Source organism: Protopterus annectens, chromosome 13.part0 (assembly GCF_019279795.1).
Source record: "Protopterus annectens isolate FY-2018-M chromosome 13.part0, PAN1.0, whole genome shotgun sequence".
Classification (NCBI taxonomy): Eukaryota; Metazoa; Chordata; order Ceratodontiformes; family Protopteridae; genus Protopterus; species Protopterus annectens.
Window position 1 is genome coordinate 384,357,767 of NC_056747.1, and position 22,648 is coordinate 384,380,414.

The window sequence follows — 22,648 nt, forward strand, 5'->3', positions numbered from 1 at the left end:
GCCATTCATATTAGGCAGTGACATCATACATACAATTAATGTGGCCAAATGTAACACAATTGTACTGTAAATACAGTATTTTCCTGACAACTGCTTGAAAGCATGTAAACTTCAGTAAAGCCTCAAATTTCCATGTCATCTGATTCCTTGATAAGAGGACCCTCCTCTGAACCATCCAGTCTGTATATAACCAAACTGGTGTCTTGGCTGTTGTGAGGGTTAATAAAATGGTAACAGGCCTTCAATCAGTGTAATTCCATGACGAAGCACAGTTGATAAGAATAGCATTTCAAGTTTCAGACACTAGCTTCCATCATGTTAATCTGATCACTTTGAGCTTCACTTTCTGATTTTATGATGTCTGATATAGGACCTAGACAGTGCAGCAATAACCCATTAGTCTTTGATTAACACGGTCATATACAGTCCACCTTTGAGGAACAGCTCAAGTTTGTCATGCATGAAATCGTAGATAAAATATATATCCAGTCTAAACCATTAATATATATAAGCCATCGTTTGCTATGATGATCTTAGCAACAGTCAGATAGACATCATGCAGTTCTGAGACGGCCGTCATTTTATTTGTATTTGCTTCTTGATAAGTTTGGCCAGTTGCCAGCTGAAAGAGAAAATCAACTAGAAATTAAACTGTCCCATGAATCCCTTTCTTTCTGAAAGGAGGACACAAGAATAATTCCTTTCTGGTATGTCCCCTCCAAAACATTTCATCAAAAACACTGAGTGTAATGCTAACCTAATATTGTGATAGAGCCAGGTTACTCTACATGTAATTCTGTAATCGGTTCAAATTTCCAACTCTAGAGCATCTAGTTAAGTTTCAGATCATCTTTGTCCACCATTAGGAAACAATCTGCTATCTTTACCTTAAGAAACACAAAATCCGCCATACAACAAGGATGTCATTTAAGATGATGAGAGCAACTTTGTTTCCCCGCATATCAGCTGTGGAAATCCCATATCTCTTGCACTACAGTTAAGCATTTTGCATGGAAGATGAATAAAAAGCTTTCCCTTTTGGTTAAAAACATGAGTTTCTATTAGGATTAGCTATTAGGGGTCAATTTATATAACTCTTATCAATATCAATAAATTCCACCATGTTATTCCTAAATTGCAAACCACTGTTTCTGTACTCAACATATACGTAGACTGGTGTGGACCGTGGTTGAAAAGGGTCACCAGAATTGCCCACCTTAATAGTTAAATTTAAACCCTACAATTAAGGAAGCAGTTTGAACTCTGGCAGGTAGGGAGTGAAGGTAAGCCACCTGTGGCAACTTCATTTGTACATTCAGACGTGTCTTGTGTTGTGCAAAGATGGGTATTAAATATTTCCAGAAGGCATACATTCTGCTGTGCTTGGTGTTTTGAAAGTAGAGGAGACAAGAAACTGGGAACCAAAGATATTTTGCAGCCTGACCATCAGCGCTCTGAGTTTTGCTATTACATTTGTTGACGAAGTTGCCACTGAGCTGCTAGATTAAAATGCCAAAAAAGTAGCACATTTTCTGTAAACATTTCCGTTTATGTGAAGTTCGTAATTAAAAAAAAAAGTGAAAATGCAGAAGATGGTAACTAGACTAATTTCTTCACTTTCGTCAGACTAGTGGGAAGTGGCAACCTAGGCACTTTGGGACATTCTCTCTTACAGAGGCAGCAAAGTAAAGAAAACTAGCACTTCAGCCAGTACAGGGATCCAGTTAACAGTTAAAATATATAAAAAACTGTGGCACCGTACAGTTCGGAAACGGAATATTCATTCACACCGGATGAATACTGAATACTTCCAACTGACGTACAATGGGGGAGGGTTTTGGGCAGTGCTTGCTACTGCGCATCTGGTGAGCCAGTACACTACACTATCTCCAACTGGTCTTTGTCGCTTTCATTTCTTTTTCCAACCTCTTCCAAAAAGTTGGACTTCGATTCTGACTGACTTAAATACGGCTTGCCCAACATTCAAAAGAACAAGTCAGTCAGTGACAATGTAAGATGTTCTGTGAACACACAGGCATGTACACACATATACTAAGTGACCATGAGAGGTAAACTGTACATTTATTGGAGACCTGCTAGAATATGCTCCCGTTTGTTCAAAACTTAAATTTTCTACAGCTGCAAAGCCTTGACATGGGTAAAGGCTTAGCACACAGTTGCCCCACCCACTTCAAAAGTTTCAATTATCCTTCAACACTGTTACAGGAAATCAATAGCTACTATGTCTACAAATAGGACAAAAGACATATACAAACAGAAACACACACACACGTGTGTGCATGCAAATACATACCACATAAAACAGATTACTTTGCTAACCCAGTTAATATCTTACAATTACAGCTGCTCTTTGAGCACAAATTTCTACCCTATCAAACTGCCACCTTTAGCATAATGTATACGCTCAAACAAAATGTACTAGAAAAGAACATGCGATTATGTAAATGTCTTCGCATCCAAAACACGTCAGATCGAAAACCACCAAGTTATGTTATAGGAAAAAAAATCATAATGTAATTTTTTTTCACATTTTGGTTATCGGGTACAGCATTCATCACAGCATGAGAAATTGCAGGCTTAGCCTGCAAGGTTTCAATTATTCACACCAGCAATCAATGGAGGAGAAAGGCAACTGTAGGAATTTGCTAGAGGACTTTATTTTATTTAAATATTTTGCTCCCACTACAGTGCATTTTGGCACTCCTACTGAAGTGACTTTATTCGATCCTTTTTATGTCTTTAAGGCACCAACTGAGTATAACATGTTAAACAAATCATCATAACAGCATCTTTTCCATAATGTTCCTGTACACATACCAATAAATTATTCAAATAGCAATAAGAGCAAACTACAGTGATGACCATTCAAAACAGACAGCTCTTACTCTAAACGTAGAATTCTCTCTGCAGAGCCTAACCTTAACAGAAAAATAAAAAGAAACAACCAGAACTAGAGCAAGACCAGTTTTGTAAATAAATAAACATATTACTACATTTAAACAGTAAGCAAGTAGCTAAATTCAGTTCCAGCACAACCCAAGAGCGTAGCAAAAGAATTCACAATTACTACTCATTCTCTCTTTTCCATGCCCCTGAAATGTCCAGATTTTTAGCTTACATTTTTGGTCTGTGCCTCATAAAACTTGTGGTTTTCTGGCAAATCACTGGGATGATCTGAACTGAAGTCACTAAATAAGGACATATTTGAGTTTCATTCTTCAGAATTCAAATCCTTCAGAAAATGTATATCAAAACAAACCCTGTTACCCTAGCAATTTTCTAAATTTTGTGACTTTGAACCCCCATTTTGTCAGGCTTTGCCCAGATTTCTTGCACCAAGGGGTTGAGAGATGTGCACCTTTCTAATTTAAAACCCCAAGACTGTAACATCCAATACATATCTAAATAATTGCTGTAGGAATCATCTTCCCTTTATGGAGTTCCCTGCATCCCAGGGACACTAAACATCTTATCAATGTACGAGGGGAAAAAAGTTCAAAAATCAAAACAAAGAACGATTAGAGAAACTGAGAACCACTGAAAAGAACGTGCAAACTAAGTGTATATGAATAACTGCTGATACAACCCATCATAACAAAACAGTGACAGTGAATAGTTCACCAACTCATTTAACTACCTGGGAATCCCTGTTATCTACAATTCGTTTACGAGCTCGTGCTGATCCACAAAGGAAATATTTCAAGCAGCTGCCAGGGTTACGTGCAACGCAAAAAGAAACACTCTACAAGAAGTGTTAAATAAAACCAGACAAATATTAGAGGAATATAATTTACTATCTGTAATACTATAAGCACACTGACCCAGCTGATCATTTATACCAACAGCCGATTAAGAAAGTTGTGACATACAGTAAATTAAACCAAAGCCAAGCGACTAAGAATAAGGGTTTGAGACTACAGTAAAAGGTTCCCAAACTTTAAGCACAGTACGACTGCTCATCAAGGAGGTGACACAGCCTTTATCTAAACGAGTGGTACAAGAATGTGGCAGAAGTGACCTCCGCTATATTAATGCATACCTAAAAATATAAAAAAAAAACACACAAAGAAACTTGGTAAGACTGCAAGATTTGGCAATTACATAATTTGAAGTCCACGTTAATCTTGACAGTAGACCCAGTGCTAGCACTCGGCCTCTAAAGCAAATCCCAAAGACTTATCATGCACAGGAAGGGCACTATTATAAGTGTGTGTTTAACCAGACACTATTCATTTTCAAATGCAATGGCAGTGGCGGGACTGATCTATCACCTCCCAGGTATGGAGAGGAGGAGCCCTTATCCAGAAGTCACCATCATTTAAATGCCCGCTCAGAAAAATCAATAACTGGAAGTGATAAAACTACGCGCCTCCTCAAGTGCCTCCATCCCCATGCGAAGATCGGCCGCTCCAATTCAACTAAATCTCGAAATAAATGCTCTGACCCCGTAGGCCGATTTAGTGTTAGCGCATCCAAGGCCACCTGCTGGTAACAAACTTACCCAATTTCATCTGCACCCATGCTATTCATGTTGGAACCGGCAAGTTTGTCCTGGAAAAAAGGATCACGCCTAATCAAATTACGGCACTTTCCTCCTTCTCTGTAATTTCTTGTCTACTAACAGTTGACTTTGGAGGTCACTCTTTCAAACGTTAGCACGTTCCTTGCTGTTTTAATAACACGCTATCTCTCACTCCTTCCACAGGAACAAGCAGAACCTACGCAACGACACCAAGCATCACAACACGGCAGCAACAGCGTGACTCCTACGGGGTTTCCCAAAAAGAAAAAGCGTCACCGCGTTTTTGCGGAGCATGCAGGGAAATACAGTTTACATATCAAGTGTCTCCAATGGAAGAAAATTGTGAATCTAGAGTACTGCATTTTGAAAAGTACATCTAATATATTTGTACACTCGACCAATGTGGGGGAAATGTACTAGGGATTGTGACGCTTGGACTTACCTACTTGTATTGTAGGGAAGATTGTGAACCCACCCCAATCCTAGATAGGGTTCGCAAAATCTGTAAGGGAAACAGTGAAACTAATTTAAGCCTCTGCAAGTTGTGTTAAAGCTCGTAGTTACGTATTTGTCCTAGACTGTTACAGTTCTACCTGCCTTTATTAAGACAGCAAGCCATTAGCCATGCTTTGACAAATACCTTACCATGACCATTGATGTATATAGAATGTCAGCGTATATACCACTTATATAATTTCATAGGTGTGTTCTCGGCTAATGGCCCTGGAGCCTTTACAAGCCTAGCCCATAGGATTACCCTGGCATCGTGCCACCTGACCTTAGTTCCCAGTGCCTCTGTCGAGTAGAGCCCTGGAGTGATCCCCGGGGTGAGTTTTCTATTTCCCATACACTCATCAAAAGGTGCTCTGACATGTATGGGAAGTCTATTCCATAGCATGGGCTGTCTCTGGGTTATGAACCTGCCCCTCCACCATGTTCTGTTGATTGTGGTAATGAGATAGAGGTCTCTGGAGCGTGTGGTGCAGAAGGAGTGGGATTTCTTTAGATGTAGCATTTCTAACGGAACTGGGTCAGACATGGCTTTGTAAGTCAAGCAGAGATCGCCTCTAAGTAGTCGATATGAGACAGAATAGTTGGAGTCACCACCGATTCATTTCACAGTAACCTCTAACAATGCTACCAGCATATCTCCAGACACTACAACCAGACTCCTAGGAATTACAATAGACTACAACCTCAGCTATGATGATCATATTAATACTACTATAAAATCTGTCAACAGAAAACTAGGCTCCCTTTACAGAATCAAACCCTTCCTTACGCCTTTAGCTAGATCTACTATTGCCCAGACCCACCTTATCTCTACCCTGTTCTATGCCTCTGCCATTTATACCATTTGTCTTTTGTTTGTCTTTTCGGCTTTTCCCGGTTAGGGGTCGCCACTGCGGAACTCTGGTCCGCTAATGATTGGCAGTCGATTTTTATAGTGCCGAGTTGCCAGCCCGACGACTAACCTTCAGCGAAAGCACGCCCATTCATGCATGTCTTTCAGAGGCCACTCGACCGCGGGGAGGACATGCAGACTCCACACAGAAGGCACTCCAGCCGAAAATCAAACAAGGAGAACCTCTTGCTGTGAGGCAACAACGCTACTGCTGTACCACTGCGGTTTCCCTCTGTCATTTATACCAATCTATCTAAAAATAACCTTAGCAAACTCGCAACCAGCTATAATAACATTGCCAGATTTGCCACTGGCGCCCCATTCAGAACACACCACTGCCACAACCTCAAACAACTGGGATGGTTAGAACTGCAGAAGCAACTATTTTGTCAACAACTTATTATCACCCAAAAGATCCTTTACCACCCAAAGAACATACCAGCTCTCACTAATCTGATTACCCCATACAAAAATCTTGCAACTCTACGCTCAGCTAATAAGCTCCTAGTTTCCTCTATTAAATCAAACAACAAGGCTGGGGACTCACTATTCACTAACACAGTGAGAAAAACCTGGAACCAGCTTCCAACTGAACTCTCAACTCTTTCTTCCACACTGCTTTTCAAAAAATAACTTAAAATATACTGGCTATGTCCCTGCTCTAACCCTGACTAATAACTTCAATTCCCCATCCTGCTCTCCCTATACTTCTCTGCTCTGTCATTCTGACACCTACCAGTGTAACTAGTAAACTAACCTCTAAATAGTATTTAACAAGTTTTTCTTAGAACTCTATAAGAGTTTACTTACTCTAAAAGTACTAGTCCTCCTCTACACTAGATATAAACATAAGTTTGTACATCTGTAAACCAGGCACACACACACAAAAAAAACTAATTTTTATATTATGTTTGTTTACTGTATTAGATCTTAGCCTAAGCCTTACAAAAGGATTCTATATAAATTTTTTTTTATGTATAACTCTGTATAAGTTTTTTTTTTTTTAATGTATAATCTAAACGATGTACAGCAAATCATGCTATGACTGCATATAATGTATGTTTATCTCAGTGGCTATGCTTGGAGCTTTTCTCCCCGGGCCTGTACTGAAAATGGACATATATCCAGTTAGACTAGCCCGGTCAACAAATGTAAAATAAATAAATAAAATAAAATGAATACATTTTGAGTCTGTCCATATATGACAAGTGTTTAAGGCCTAGGACCCTCTTTGTGAGGTACTTTTGCAGCCTCTCCATTTGTTGCAAGTGTCTAGTGAGGTACATGCCAAATGGGGCATTGTACTTGATGACTGGCCTAATGAGGGAAGAGTAGAGGGAGGCAATGACCTCTTTCTTCCTGGATCCAAAACCCGTAGTAATGAGATGTGCCACACAGAATGACATTCTGATCACAGTGCCAATGTGGTGGTCAAAAGAGAGTTTGCTGTCAACCTGTGTTCCCAGATCTCTTGTAACACCTTCTGTGTTCAGTGGACTACCATCGATGTGGTAATTCATGGGAAGCAAGTGTTTCCCAAAGCAGATGACAACACATTTTTTGGCATTGAGCTTAAGGCCATCGTTCTGACACCAGTCGTTGGTCTCACTGAGGCCTTTCTGTAGGATGGCAACATCACTTGGGGAGTTAGTAATAGCTCCCAACTTGCAATCATCTGCGAACTTTGTCAGCCAGAGTCCCTTCGTGTTGGCCTGGACTTCAGAGAAGTAGATACCAAACAGGAGAGGACCCAGGACCGAACCCTGTGGGACTCCACTCGTGACTGGTCTGCAGTCTGACTTGGAGTCAGCTACTTTCACACTGTGGGTTCTATCTGTGAGCCACTTTGCAACCCACCTTGTGATATATGGGTTGATGCCTAGCCTAGTGAGTTTTTATATGATTCCTGAGTGGGGAATGGTATCAAAGGCATTGGCCAGATCAAGGTAGGCTGTATGAACCACCTTGTCTTCATCCACACCTCTGGTGACTGATTCGAAGTCGACCAGATTGAGCAGGCATGATCTGCCCTTCACAAAACCAAACTGTGTAAGATCCAGAGTTTGGAGATTCCCTATATCCTTGTTTATTAGGTCCATGATGATGCGTTCCATAGCTTTGCATATCAGACTCATCTGGCTAATGGGGCCATAGTTCCCAGGGTCTCTAATCACTCCTCCTTTGTGGAGAGGGATGACTGTAGCAGTACGCCATTTGGTAGGGACAAAGCCTGAGGTGAGGCTGTGGTTGAACAGGCCACACAGGTGAGGTGCCAGTTCACTCTGTAGTTCATATAGAACACAGCTAGGGATATTGTCAGGTCCCATAGAAGCTGTATTCTTGGCTTTGGACAGTGCTGTTTTAACCTGTACAGCAGTAATACTGGGTGCCTGGCAATCTACTGGTATTGTAATTGGTCCTTTGGGGGGAGGAGTAAAGTTGGTACTGACTCTGTCAGCCAGTATATTGGCAATATCTGTTGGCTCAGTATAGGAGGTACCATTGTGCAGTAGCTCAGAGCAAATCTGGGTATTGTCATGAAGATTCTTTACATAACTATAGAAGGCCTTGTGGTTGTCTTTACTATCTGCTACAATCCTGTTTTCATAGCTAGCTTTAGAGGATTTGATGTGGGATCTCAACTTTTTGTTGAGGCTGATAAGGGAGTTTTTCTAGTCTTGGGACTTCACCTTATTCCGCATCAGTTTCCTCCTTCTGTTATAGAGTTTGTTTATGGCAGGAGACAGCCATATTGGCTTCCTTTTGTTTGGAGGAGAGTGAATAGGTTCTATTGAGTATGGTGAGATCCATGCATTTGTGTACGTGTTCATACAGTGCATTGGTGTATGATTCGGCGGTCATGCAACTATTCTCCATTTGCATGGGTGCCATGAAGTTAGCCACCTCTGTTTTTAGGAGCCCAAAGTTAGCTTTGGAGATGTTTTTCATAGTGGTTACCTTTGTGGGAGTAGGGGTGGGTGGGAGGGATGTGTATTTCCAAGGTGATTAGTTTGTGGTCAGATCTAACCAGGGAGGAGTTGAGTATTGGTGTAGAGCAACAGTCGCCCATGTTAGTAATGACCAGGTCAAGGATGCTGCTACCTCTAGTGGGGGTAAGAATGAGCTGGTCAAGGGCATTGGAATTAATGAATTTCATGAAACGTTGGGCAAGTGTATTGGTACATAGGTAGTTTTCCCAGTTAATGGAGGGGTAGTTGAAGTCACCCAGTATGAGAGTGTTAGGTTGGACCCTAATATTCTCCAGGGTGCTTAGGAATGTGGAGTGTGAGTCTTTGGACATGGTTGGGGACCTATAGCAGGCTATGACCTGAATCGCTGTCTTACCCAATGTTAGCTGCACCTGAAGTATCTCTGATGCATTATTTTGGGCTACTAGTCTGGAGTTGTGCGCATCTTTTATGAATATGGAAACACCACTGCCTTTGGAGCTTTGGTCCAGGTTCTGGGGCCGAAAGGTGTGGAATGAGTTATAGCCTGGTAGTAAAGGGGTGTTTTCTGCTGCTTTAAACCAGGTCTCTGTTAGCACAAATGCTTATGTTCTCCATTTTGAGGAGTGCTTCGAGCGAGTGCATTTTAAGATTTAGACTTCTAGTGTTGAGCAGCATGACCGTCAGATTGCATTTGTTTGTAGCTATTACGGTGGTAATTTGGTCTTTGGAACACCGCTTAAAAAAGCCAGTTTAGGGGTGGCAAAAGCCTTAGCCAGTATCCGGAAGCCCAGGGGTGACAGATGCAGGCCATCTCTGGCAAAGATATATTTAACATATAAACAGTTTAACACATTACATGTAATTTTTCTTTACTAATTCTGTAACACTGCCATTGAGCCACATTCATAAAGACCAACTCAACAATATAAACCCTTTGCATTATTGTCATCACATGTGCATCAAGGTTAGTTGCACATTTAATAAAGCAGGGTTACATCAAGTTTATGTATTTAACAAAAGTACAGAGACCTCAGATGGATTAAATGGCCGCACATGTGTTTATTGCCAGTTACTGCCAATAAGATAACCTTTCCTAATAGAAGCCAATTATTTTGAGATGTGCGCAAGGCAGGAATGTCAGGGATGCCATTTATCTATTTCATAGCATTTCCCTAAACCTACAGGACAAGCAGACATCACTGTCGATATCCAGCCTTTCTGATTCATCATACCCACATCATAACAGCCTTTTCACAATTCTTCACCATTCCTCTGGGCCATTTTACAATCTGCCAAGGGGTTATTGCCAGGCTGATAAGTCCCCTGGCAACAGTCCCTTGAGGCTGCCTGGCCTATGGAAAGTCCAGCTAAAGAGTCCTGTGACCCTCCCCCGCCACTTACTTTAGCCTCCCTTACCTTTCTTGCCTTCTGCTTACATGACTATGACAACCTAGCCTAACCTATCTATCTTACCCAGAGGAGAAGTCAAAAATCTGAAAAATCCAGTGGGAAAACAAAACAGAACATTCCTTCTCAATCCCTAGTGTGATCACCTTTGCAGGTCAGTGGGTCCCCTAATTACCTTACAGCTGACCCTAAACTGACTGGTATCTTCCCCCTGCTTTTATGAGGGGGTGGGTTGGGTGGGACAAGCTGCCAAGGTAGAGATCAAAAAGACTGATTTGCTTTGTTCCCAGCCTTTTCAATCCTTCCCCAGGACAGCCCAGCCCACCTAACCCTTCTGTCCTATCCTGACCCTACCTGCCCCCCTCCCCCACTGAAAACTGGGTCTGAGCTGACTTGCTTCGAATGAATGATGGCATGCCATGACTGATTTGCCAGCCGTTGTCGTACAAGGCTGGTACAGCTCTACCTGCCTTTACTAAAAAAGCAAGCCATTAACCATGCTTTGATAAATACCTTACCTTGACCATTGATGCATATGGAATGTCAGCTCATATACCACTTATATAAACAGTTCAACACATTGCGCATAATTTTTCTTTACTAATTCCGTAACATTGCCATTGAGTCACATTCATAAAGACTAGCTCAACAATATAAATCCTTTGCATCACTCTCATCACATCTGCATCGAGGTTGGTTGCACATTTAATAAAACAAGGTTACATCAAAGTTACATATTTAGCAAAAACACAGAGACCTCAAATGGATTAAATAGCTGCAGCCATGTGTTTATTGCCAATTACTGCCAATACAATAATCTTTCCTAATAGAATCCAATTAATTTGAGATGTGCAAAACAGAAAAAAGTCCAATCTTTCCGTGGTGAAGAAAACAGTGTTTAATAATTCCACAAACAGGCAAAATAAGTGCTTTCATCTTGAGCACAAGACTTCATCAGATGTCATTTTCAAAAAAAACCAACTCATATATATATATATATATATATATATATATATATATATATATATATATATATATATATATCACAACCAATTCATTAATTAAAACACTTCATAAATTGAGTAATTACATAATGAATTAATTAAATAAAATTATTTTTTTTTGTTAAAAAAACACTCTGATTTACTGCTAAAATGCAACATATAAATGAATCCTTTTCCTAAATCCTCACAAAAATGAAATGTGTGAGTATCAGTATTTTTGTATGATAGATGTAAGGAAATAGTTTATACTTGTGAAGCTTTCAAAAATAATACTGGTTTAATGGAAATATATTCATTAAGTCCTGGGTAGATACTGGATTTAAGCCTAAGCTACCACCTCAGCTCTCTGTTCAATAAAATATTTCTAATGTCCCCTCCCCTGGAATTTTTTCTTACAATATCTATAATCCCAAACTTGAAATTGCTGGGGGAAACACAGTCTAGGCTAGGGTATGCTTATATAAAGCACTTGTCTCTTTTTTGGACTTAATATCGTATAGATGTTCATATATCCTATCTTTCAAAGCCCTTTCTGTTTTCCCTATATAAAATGCTATGCATCCCTCTCACACAGCCAAATAAACTAACATCCTAGTGTTACAATTACCTTTACAAAAATACACACGACCTTTCAAACTATTTTGTAAATGTAAAAAAACTTTCCTTAATTATGTAGGGACAATATCTGCATCGTCCACAAGTATTTGTACCTTGTTTGTCCTTAACATTTCTAGCATCTGCCTCCTCAAATTCACTTTTCAAGTTTCTACCAGTTCTATAAGAAAATGTGGGCCCATCTCCCACTATTACTTGTAATTCTTTACTTACTTTGAACATACTCCAATTTGCTTTTATAATGCTTGTAAAGGGCACAGTAAAACCATTAAACTCCACTACACATGCTCTATGAAAGTTCCTTGTATCACTATCATGATTAGAACTTAATAAGGGTTTACCTAAAAGTGCCTTGTACTTAGTCCCCCACCCTTTGTACACTTCGTTCAAAATCTTCTGTACGAAGTCAATGGGGTAAACCCTATCTACAAACATTTCCTTCAAAATGTCAAACTCTCTTAACAGTTCATTTTTGTCCAAAGTCATCCTTGCAATTCTGACTGCTTGTCACTTAACCAAACTTTTTTTCTGAAATGTGGGGTGGCTACTAGTAAAGTACAAATAACTATTGCACCAAGTATCTTTTCTATAAATCCTGGATTTAAAACCATCTTTTGTGTGAGATATACTGGTGTCCAGGTAATTTTTACTTTCTTTGTCCCAAGTGTAAGTAAACTCAAAAAAAAGAGGTTGTACCGTTGATGTATTGCATAAAGGAATGAACTTTCTCTTCACCTCCCAACCACAAAACAAAAATATCATCCAAAAACCTAACATACAAACGTGTGTCATCCATAAAGGGGCTGTTGAAAATGTACCTTTGTTCCCATTCTAACATGACCAGATTGGCGTAAATGGGGGCACAAGCTGCTCCCATTGCTACACTACTGATCTATTGGTAGTATTCACCTTGAAAATGCAAATAATTGTGGTCAAGTACCAACTCCATCAATTCCAGTACAAGTGAGATTTTGTCACCTGTCATAGTCGAAAATTTGTGTAAAATGTCTCCAAAATATTGATGCCCTACAATTCTTGGGATGCTAGTAAATAAATCTTTAACATCAAAGGTCAGAAAACTAATGTTTTCTGTCCAACTCTCTTGTGTTAATTTACTCAAACACACCCATGAATCTTTTATCAGATGGTCAGTGTTTTCCACAATTTCTTTTGTCCAGTAATCAATGTATACTGCCAAAGGGTTTTTCCATCTATTCTATTCTATTTTCTACTACTTGTACCTTCTAGTCAAGGTGATTTGGCCAACTATTTGGTGGATTTAAAGCTTTTTCTCAGGAAACTCAGCCTTGGGATACAACACAAGAATTCCAGTTCATTAGGAAGCAATTTTGATGCAAGGTTAACTAGGAGTAGTGTTATTAACCCACCCCTTCATCCTGTGTTGTCTGTGATTGAGAAATGTGTCACTGAGGAATTATACAAAGAATTTCAGTTGAGTAAGAGACAATTTACACATAACTTAGACTTTGGTGAAAAATTATTGCTAAGGGACTTAAAAAACAGACCTGACATACGAATAATGAAACCTGATAAAGGTGGGGTGTGTTTTTATATGGTACAGAAGAGTACAACAACACCATTACTTCTATTCTTTTAGACAACAACACTTACACCTCAGTATCTAAGAATGAGATCAATATTGTTTATGGTAGAATTGACTCTTTGTTAGAAGAGTATTTAATAGGAAATAGAATAGATGGAAAAACATTTTATTTTCTCAGGCAAGATAATCCCATTATTCCAAATGTATTTGGAATACCCAAGGTTCATAAAAAAACCCCGAGACCTGCCCTTTAGACCAATAGTGGCTGCAAAAGGTTCAAAAACACACCCTTTAGCAGTATACATTGATTACTGGACAAAATAAATTGTGGAAAACACTGACCATCTGATACAAGATTCATGGGTGTTTTTGAGTAAATTAACACAAGAGATTTGGACAGAAAACATTAATTTTATGACCATAGATGATAAAGATTTATTTACTAGCATCCCAAGAATTGTAGGGCATCAATATTGTGGAAACATTTTGCACAAATTTTCGACTATGACAGGTGACAAAATCTCACTTGTACTGGAATTGATGGAGTTGGTACTTGACCACAATTATTTGCATTTTCAAGGTGAATACTACCAACAAATCAGTGGTGTAGCAATGGGGGCAGCTTTTGCCCCCATTTAGGCCAATCTGGTCATGTTAGAGTGGGAACAAAGGTACATTTTCAACTGCCCCTTTATGGATAACATACGTTTGTAAGTTAGGTTTTTGGATGATATTTTTGTTTTGTGGTTGGAAGGTGAAGAGAAAGTGCATTCCTTTATGCAATACGTCAACAGTACAACCTCTTTTTTGAGTTTACTTACAGTTGGGACAAAGAAAGTATAAATTACCTGGACACCACTATATCTCACACAAAAGATGGTTTTAAATCCAGGATTTATAGGAAAGATACTTGGTGCAATAGTTATTTGCACTTTACTAGTAGTCACCCCACATTTCAGAAAAAAAGTTTGGTTAAGGGACAAGCAGTCAGAATTGCAAGGATGACTTCAGACAAAAATGAATTGTTAAGAGAGTTTGACATTTTGAAGGAAATGTTTGTAGATAGGGTTTACCCCATTGACTTCGTACAGAAGATTTTGAACAAAATGTACAAAGGGTGGGGGACTAAGTACAAGGCACTTTTAGGTAAACCCTTATTAAGTTCTAATCATGATAGTGATACTAGGAACTTTCATAGACCATGTGTAGTGGAGTTTAATGGTTTTACTGGGCCCTTTACAAGCATTATAAGGGCAAATTGGAGTATGTTCGAAGTAAGTAAAGAATTACAAGAAATAGTGGGAGATGGGCCCACATTTTCTTATAGAGCTGATAGAAACCTGAAAAGTGAATTTGAGCAGGCAGATGCTAGAAATGTTAAGGACAAACAAGGTACAAATACTTGTGGAAGATGCAGATATTGTCCCTACATAATTAAGGAAAGTTTTTTACATTTACAAAATGGTTTGAAAAGCCGTGTGTATTTTTGTAAAGGTAATTGTAACACTAGGATGTTAGTTTATTTGGCTGTGTGCGAGGGATGCACAGCATTTTATATAGGGAAAACAGAAAGGGCTTTGAAAGATAGGATATATGAACATCTATATGATATTAAGTCCAAAAAAGAGACAATTTCAAGTTTGGGATTATAGATATTGTAAGAAACAATTCCAGAGGAGGGGACATTAGAAATATTTTATTGAACAGAGAGCTGAGGTGGCAGCTTAGGCTTAAATCCAGTATCTACCCAGGACTTAAGGAATATATTTCCATTAAACCAGTATTATTTTTGAAAGCTTCACAAGTATAAACTATTTCCTTACATCTATCATACAAAAAATACTGATATTCTCACATTTCATCTTTGTGAGGATTTAGGAAAAGGCTTCATTTATATGTTGCATTTTAACAGTAAATCAGTGTGTTTTTTTAACAAAAAACCCCAATTTTATTTAATTAATTCATTATGTAATTACTCAACTTATGAAGTGTTTTAATTAATCAATTGGTTGTGATATATATATATGAGTTGTTTTTTTGAAAATGGCATCTGATGATGTCTTGTGCTCAAGATGAAAGTGCTTATTTTGCCTGTTTGTGCAATTATTAAACACTGTTTTCTTCACCACAGAAAGATTGGACTTTTTTCTGTTTTGCTTATTGGTTGGACACACACTTTTCAAATTTTTTGAGTAATTTGAGATGTGCACAAGGCTGGAATGTCAAGGAGTTCATTTATCTATTTCATAGCATTGCCCTAAACCTACAGACAAACAGCACTGTCAATATCCGGCCCTTCTAATTCATCAAATTTACTTATTTATTTTACATTTGTTGACTGGGAGTGTCAGACTGAGCTAAAGCCTTTTCAGCTGAGGCCCAGGGAGAAAAGTTCCAAATAGTACAAACGATTAAAATAGCCAAAAAACAAAAAGCAGATAACAACTAAAGCATAGGAAGTAACATGTAGTAGTTAAAAAAAGTTTACTAATCTAAGAGCAAAACGCAGAGTATAACAAAAGCTTAGGAAGTCACATAAAAAGCATATGGAGTAAGCTGTTTATACTATGTATTATGTATTACATAAACAGTAACAGTAGCTCCCGAGGTATTTGTAAATTTGAAAATTAGAGAGAAAGTTTGAAGTAGTTAGGGGAGAAGGAATAGAGTAAGTAGAGCAGAGGAAATAGGGTGATTATGGGGAGGACAATAAGGAGTAATAGAGATAGATGGTTACTATGTAAGTTGTTTGTGGTAAGGGTGGGTGCGAACAGTGGCAGGTTCAGTGTCTTATAAAGTACTCTTTGGTGGCTGATTTAAATTGTTTGGGGTGTGTAAGGGTGTTAATTTCTAGTGGAATATCCACATCATAAGAGCTTTTTCACAATTCTTCACCATTCTTCTGGGCTGCCTTACAAACTGCCAAGGGGCCATTGCCGGGCTGATAAGTCCCCTGGCAACAATCCCTTGGGGCTGTCTGGCCTGTGGAAGGGCCATCTAAAGAGTCCTGAGACCCCCCCCCCCCACTTACCTTGGCCTCCCTTACCTTTCCTGCCTTCCACCACAGAAGGGAGGAATATTCCTCCCTTCCACCAAGCACCTCATACTACTCTAAGTGTAGACCCTTCAGTGCTAAACCTGCTTGCAATTCCTTATAAAAAACCTGCAGGCCATCTTCAGATAAATTGACCCCATCCCTATCATACCTGACTGGCTATCAGACCCAAATGCCCAGGTGAGGGATGTACAACTCATTAATGTCCCTTAACAACTTATCAGTAGTATTATTAATCCTCCGTCTCATTCTTTCCACAGTTTTAATCAACCTTGCCCCCTCCATCTTCTTCTCAGTACCACTTCTGACCAACAAATAATAGCTTGTGGCCAAAATTCATGCATGCAATTTACCTCTTGTACCATCAAATCAGTTTTTTTATTGGATGCTGACAGATATCATTACCCCCTAAATGCAACTCAATAGCTGTAGCAGGTTTATCACTTCTTGCCACTTGCTGTAATACTGCCCTAAGTTGATGCCACTGCATTCCAGATACCCCAAACCAGACTGCATAATAAGAAACTCAATTTCCTCTTTGGAAGGATGAGACCTACCTGCCCTGGACCCAGTGATGGTGCCTCTGAATAAAAGAATGACCAACTATCCAAATGCGTTTTTGGTCCAATGATGTGTGGGCTGAAACACAAAAAACAAGAGTTAAAGTTGTTTACATATTTTTTTAAGCATTGGACTTCCATCTGCCCAGTGTCTTAATGGCAGCATCTGAAGCCCCCATTGCATATGTGTATGAGGCTGCACCTATCTGAAAAAAATGTAATGTATACCTGTCTGTCTAAGTCACATAACCTAACTGCCTCCTTTAAAACTGCTCCCACTTGATACTGTGTTAGAGAATCACCTTGTTGATGACAAAAGAATGGACCCTCCCACATACCCCTACAGCTGCAGTAGTCCAGCACTACTGGAGTCAAGTTCCATTCCATACTATTTGGGGTCACCACTCTTACCCACTGACCTTTCCCTTCTTGATCCATTTTGTATTTAGCCATGTACTCCCCAAGCACGTGTACATGTGCTAAGGGCAAAACTATCCACTGGCCTTTCTTCTCGTTTGGTTGAACAATTTCTGACCATCGAAATACCCCACAAAAAGCCAGTAAAAAGGCAGCCCTAAGTAATTCTACCTCATATAAAGAATAACAACATCTGAAATGGCAAACCATAGTTTGCGTAATACTGGTCCTATGGGGTACCTCTTGTCTAGCATCATGGGTGTTTGCTTCCCACAGCCTTTAAACACTGACCATATTTGAATTGAATTAGTTAAATCCCTTAAACATAAAGCCTGATGAAACCAGTTCAAAGCTGATAATGTGCTTCTTGCCCTCCCCAAACTCCAATCTCTTTCTTTCATTACCAAAATGAAAGCCCTGATTTGATGAGGTGGAATTGACCATAATGGTTCCCAGCCTCTAGATAATCTAGTCTACAAACATTGCTGTATGCATTTATTATACCTTACACTTGTCCTTCTACTGAGGGCATTACACATCAGCCACCATTCTTGTCTACCCATAGAGCTCATAATTCATCTGGCACTCAAACTGGAGTAGGTTTTGCATTTGGAGCCAGCAACCAGAACCAGGGCCACTGCAAACAAAAAACGGAATTGGCTAATGAGTTCTCAATGCCTGGTATGTGTTGTGCCTTAACTGTGACATTTAACATTAAGCACTTGAACATAAAATATTTCATCAGGGACATGGCATGTAGATGCTTTTGCTATGGGGGTCTGAGAGATGAAAACATGCCTTGGCTGGGTGATTTACTTACCACATCCCATGCATTGATGCCAAAATTTACACTGAAACTGATTCTGACATTGACTAAAATTGTACCGATAACACCTCCCAGCTCCCCCAACTCTATCAGCACTGACTCTCAGATGACCCCAGATAACTGGACAACCCAAACCTATTAAAATTGTACACACTTTGGTTAATCAGAAAGCCACAATCTGTTGCTGCAGCATCCCCACTGGTATCCAGCCAGCATAGCAAACCCAAATCCACCCATGACTGTGGCCTGTTTGGGTACAACTGCCTCATCCTTCTGTAATCTTAGACATACCGTAGCCACTTCTGACCCCCTTGAGCAAAACGCATAGTGGTCACTCTATTAAAATGTGTCCACATGTCTTTTGCTTTGGCAGGGCACCTATCCCCTAAAATTTGTGTATAAATAGAATAGCCAATCACTCAGTTTTCCCATGTTCTTCTTACCACTAATTTCCTTTTTTTGGCTACAGGATGTTCATTCCTGCCAACCTTATTTTTTTCCTTTTCCTCATCCTGTCTATTTAACAGCAAAAATATGTCCATATAATTCCCATTTGTAATTTGCTGCTTAACTTTCTCACTCAAAAGAAATCCATGAGGCAAGTCTAAAGTAACTGCACCATGGTATTTTTCCTGTTCTGTGACACCTGTCCCCACTACCTTTAATGTCTGACCATTCACACCCTGTGAATCTCATTTTTGATCCTCCCCATTTCCTTTCAGTTGTGCTAAGGCCCCAATTTGGTCTAAAATTGTTGTATCAGGATGAGGCAAATTTTCACCTGCCGCTGAGCCCCCCTGGTGTTCTGGCTAGCCCCAGGTCCTTAGATGCTTGCTTGACCTCTCACCCATAAGTACCCCCTGCAGCACCTTCACACTGTGGCCTTGCTTGACTTGCATCACCACCTTCACTGGACTGAGATTCGTATTCCGTTACCTCATCATCCCGAAAAACCCTTGACTTTGTAACCACTGCAAAAAACATTTGATAACTAAAAAACTCATTCTTACCTTCCTTCTTGTTCTCCCTCTTGCACTTCTTGCAATGTTTCTTCTTATCCTTATGTTTCTGACCTCTCTCAACCATCCCGTCACCTCCATCCTCTTTCTTGCTGCATCCTTCTAAAATCTGAAACCCAGTGCTGTGTCCTACTTGAGGGTCAAGGAGCAAATTACTCACAGGCTGAACATTAACTTCTTGAGGCACCTGTCCTGACTCCATTGTCTGATAGAATAGATCCTCCCAACAATCTCTCCCTTTAAGGTTTAACATGGCCTGTATTTGTGCATGCATTTGCTGATCCATATAATCAGTGAAACACAAAAGAAAATTAACCATTAGCCTGTTTTTTTTCCTTATTGTTATTATTATTATTATTACTATTGTATACCCACAACCTTCAGACAGGCCTTGTCATGTGGCTACACACAAGCCTTGATTTGCAGGCCCTACTGTGTGACTAACCACAGGCCATAGCAAATAGGCCTTCCCATGTGACTACCTACAGGCCCCTGGTCACAGGCCTAGCCATGTGACTACCCACAGCCCCTGCTCATAGGTCCTGCTGCGTGACTACCCTCAGGTCACTGCACACAGGTCCTGCTGTGTGACTGCTCACAGGCTTCGGCCAACAGGCCTTGCCATGTGACTAACCCCAATGCCTTGATTCACACAGACTACTCAGAGCATACAATGCAAATGCCCCTTATTTACTACAATATCCCTAATTTTGATTGAAATTTCAGCTCTCTCTTAAACCCACCTACAACTGATAATCACACTTAGCAAATAATAATATTAAACTGGAGTTATGGACTTCTTGTATTTAGAAAATATATATTCATTCATGTTCTGTTAAGTTGTCAGTGTCTCAAGTTAATAATATTAATATATAAAAATGCCCCTGATTGTCCAGGATTATGTCTGAATTTTTCACAAGGCCTCAGCTCACAGGTCCTGCCATGTGACCAGGCCTCACCTTATCATACCCCTTGTGCATCCATACAGGCCCCAACTTGCTAAACCTGACATGTGTTTCCTCACAGCCCTCAATTCCTTAGCCTTGTTATGGGATTTCTCACAGGCCCCAACCACGGCCTTAGTTGTAGGCCTTAACTAGACCTACCGTGATTTTGTATGTATATATATATATATATATATATATATATATATATATATATATATATATATATAAAATTAACTGTTAGTTACTGTAATATCATCATAAAATGTTTGTTTGTTAAGGAAAGACAAACCTAGTTTGCTAAGTACCTTCTACAGTTCATCTCTAACCCCAGGTCTCCCTAGGCTTGTGTGCCTTAGTTTATTCCCCTAAAGTTAATAGTAAAACCTACTTAAAGTAGTAATTAAATCCTTTTTTGTCATTTAAGTTTTATCTGAATACCCTACAATTACAAACTTAGTCACTAGACTGCTTGTAATCTAAAAAGTAGGCCTTCCAAATTAAAACCCGATTTGAACACACAAAATTAATTAAAATTACACTAACTTATCTTAACAAACTGCCTACATGTCCGCAAGCACCATATCCTTAAACTTAAACACCAATAACTAACCTTTCCCCAGATATATGACATTAAAGCTCAGAAACCGAATCCCAGACAAAATCAAAAAGCCCCCTAACTTGTTCATATAGATCACCTATGCTGTTCAAACACTGGGAAGCCAAAGATCAGTTGATCAAAGACAAACAAACTGCCAAGGCAGAGATCAAAAAGACTGATTTGGTTTGTTCCCAGTCTTTCATTCCTTCCCCAGGACAGCCCAGCCCACCTTAACATTCCTGACCTATCCTGACCCTACCTGTTCCCCTCCCTCCTCCCCCTTCCCCACTGAAATCTGGGTCTGAGCTGACTTGCCTCGGACAAATGATGGCTTGCTGTGACCAGGTTGCCAGCCATTGTTATTTATTCATTCATTTGAAAACTGAATAGGTGGACTAGTCTAAAGAAAACCCTGGGCAGTGTGGCAGTTATAATTGTTTAATACAGTCATCAAGTAAAACAATAAGACGAGAATGACAAGAGCACGGTTTTAAGTATATTCTAGTGCTGTGTGAAATTTGTTATTTTTTTGAAAGCAAATGGACTTAAATACCATATAAAGTCCAACATCAGTTCAGTGGTTGTTAACAATTGTACACTATGTACACCTTTTGCAAACAGCTTGTTCACATATTTTTATTGAGGCAATACAACCAGAAACTAAAGACCGCTGTCATAGTAGATGTACTGACTTGAAGTTGTACAGCTGAAGAAAGTCAGACGGGCATGTCTCTGAACTGCCCAAATTTCCTTCTAATGCCCATATTTTACGTCTGTTTCTTTCTTTTTTGGCAAATCATGAGGTCACTAAATAACATCAGGCATCTGAGTTTCAAACTTCATATATGTCCTTTATTGTGGACCTTTGCCCTCCCCCTCCCCTGTATTACATTTGTCTTTGTCCAGAATTTATTCTTGCGTTAACAGGCTAAGAGAGAGATGTGACTGGGTTGGTGAATGTCTGCAACCTGGTCAGCCCTACTCAGGAAAGACTCTATCCTCTTAAAAAAGATAGGAATAAAGGTAGTTTTGCACTATTGTTCATGAGCTCAAAAAAAAAAAAAAAAAAAAACAAGATCAAAGTAAGGTATAATGCACGAAGAACATGGAAAGCTGCTGGCCGATGCAGTCATTATCAATATACCATATTCTAGAAACTTAGAAAAGTGGGGCAGAATGTACAATAACACAGCAAAATTAACATACATGAGAAACATGCAGCAATCCGAAGTAGGACAATCAAAGCATTTTTTGACAGTAGTAAAAACATTGCTACAAACAAATTATTCCTAATTAATGCAGCTCTTAACTGTCTCACCAGAGATCACCAATTGTTGTTGCGTCTTTCGGCTTTTCCCGGTTAGGGATCGCCACAGCGGAACTCCAGTCCGCTAATGATTGGCAGTAGATTTTTACGTGCCGAGTTGCCGGCCCTGGCGCACAACCTTCAACGAAGGTACGCCCTTTCACGCATGTCTCCGCACAGAAGACGCTCTAGCTGAGAATCGATCAGGACAACGTCTTACTGTGAGGCAACAATGCTACTGCAGCACCACCACTGCAGTATACCACCAATGAGTATCACTTAATTGGTTGCCATTGCTCTGCAAGTCACCGAGCCTCTATTTCATAATCTGCCATAAGTTATATGCTGTTGCTCGCTGCACAGATCACTTCAGTTTTCTCTTTCTGCTTTAAAAAGATCACCAAATAGGATGTCTCTGAACTATTAGATAA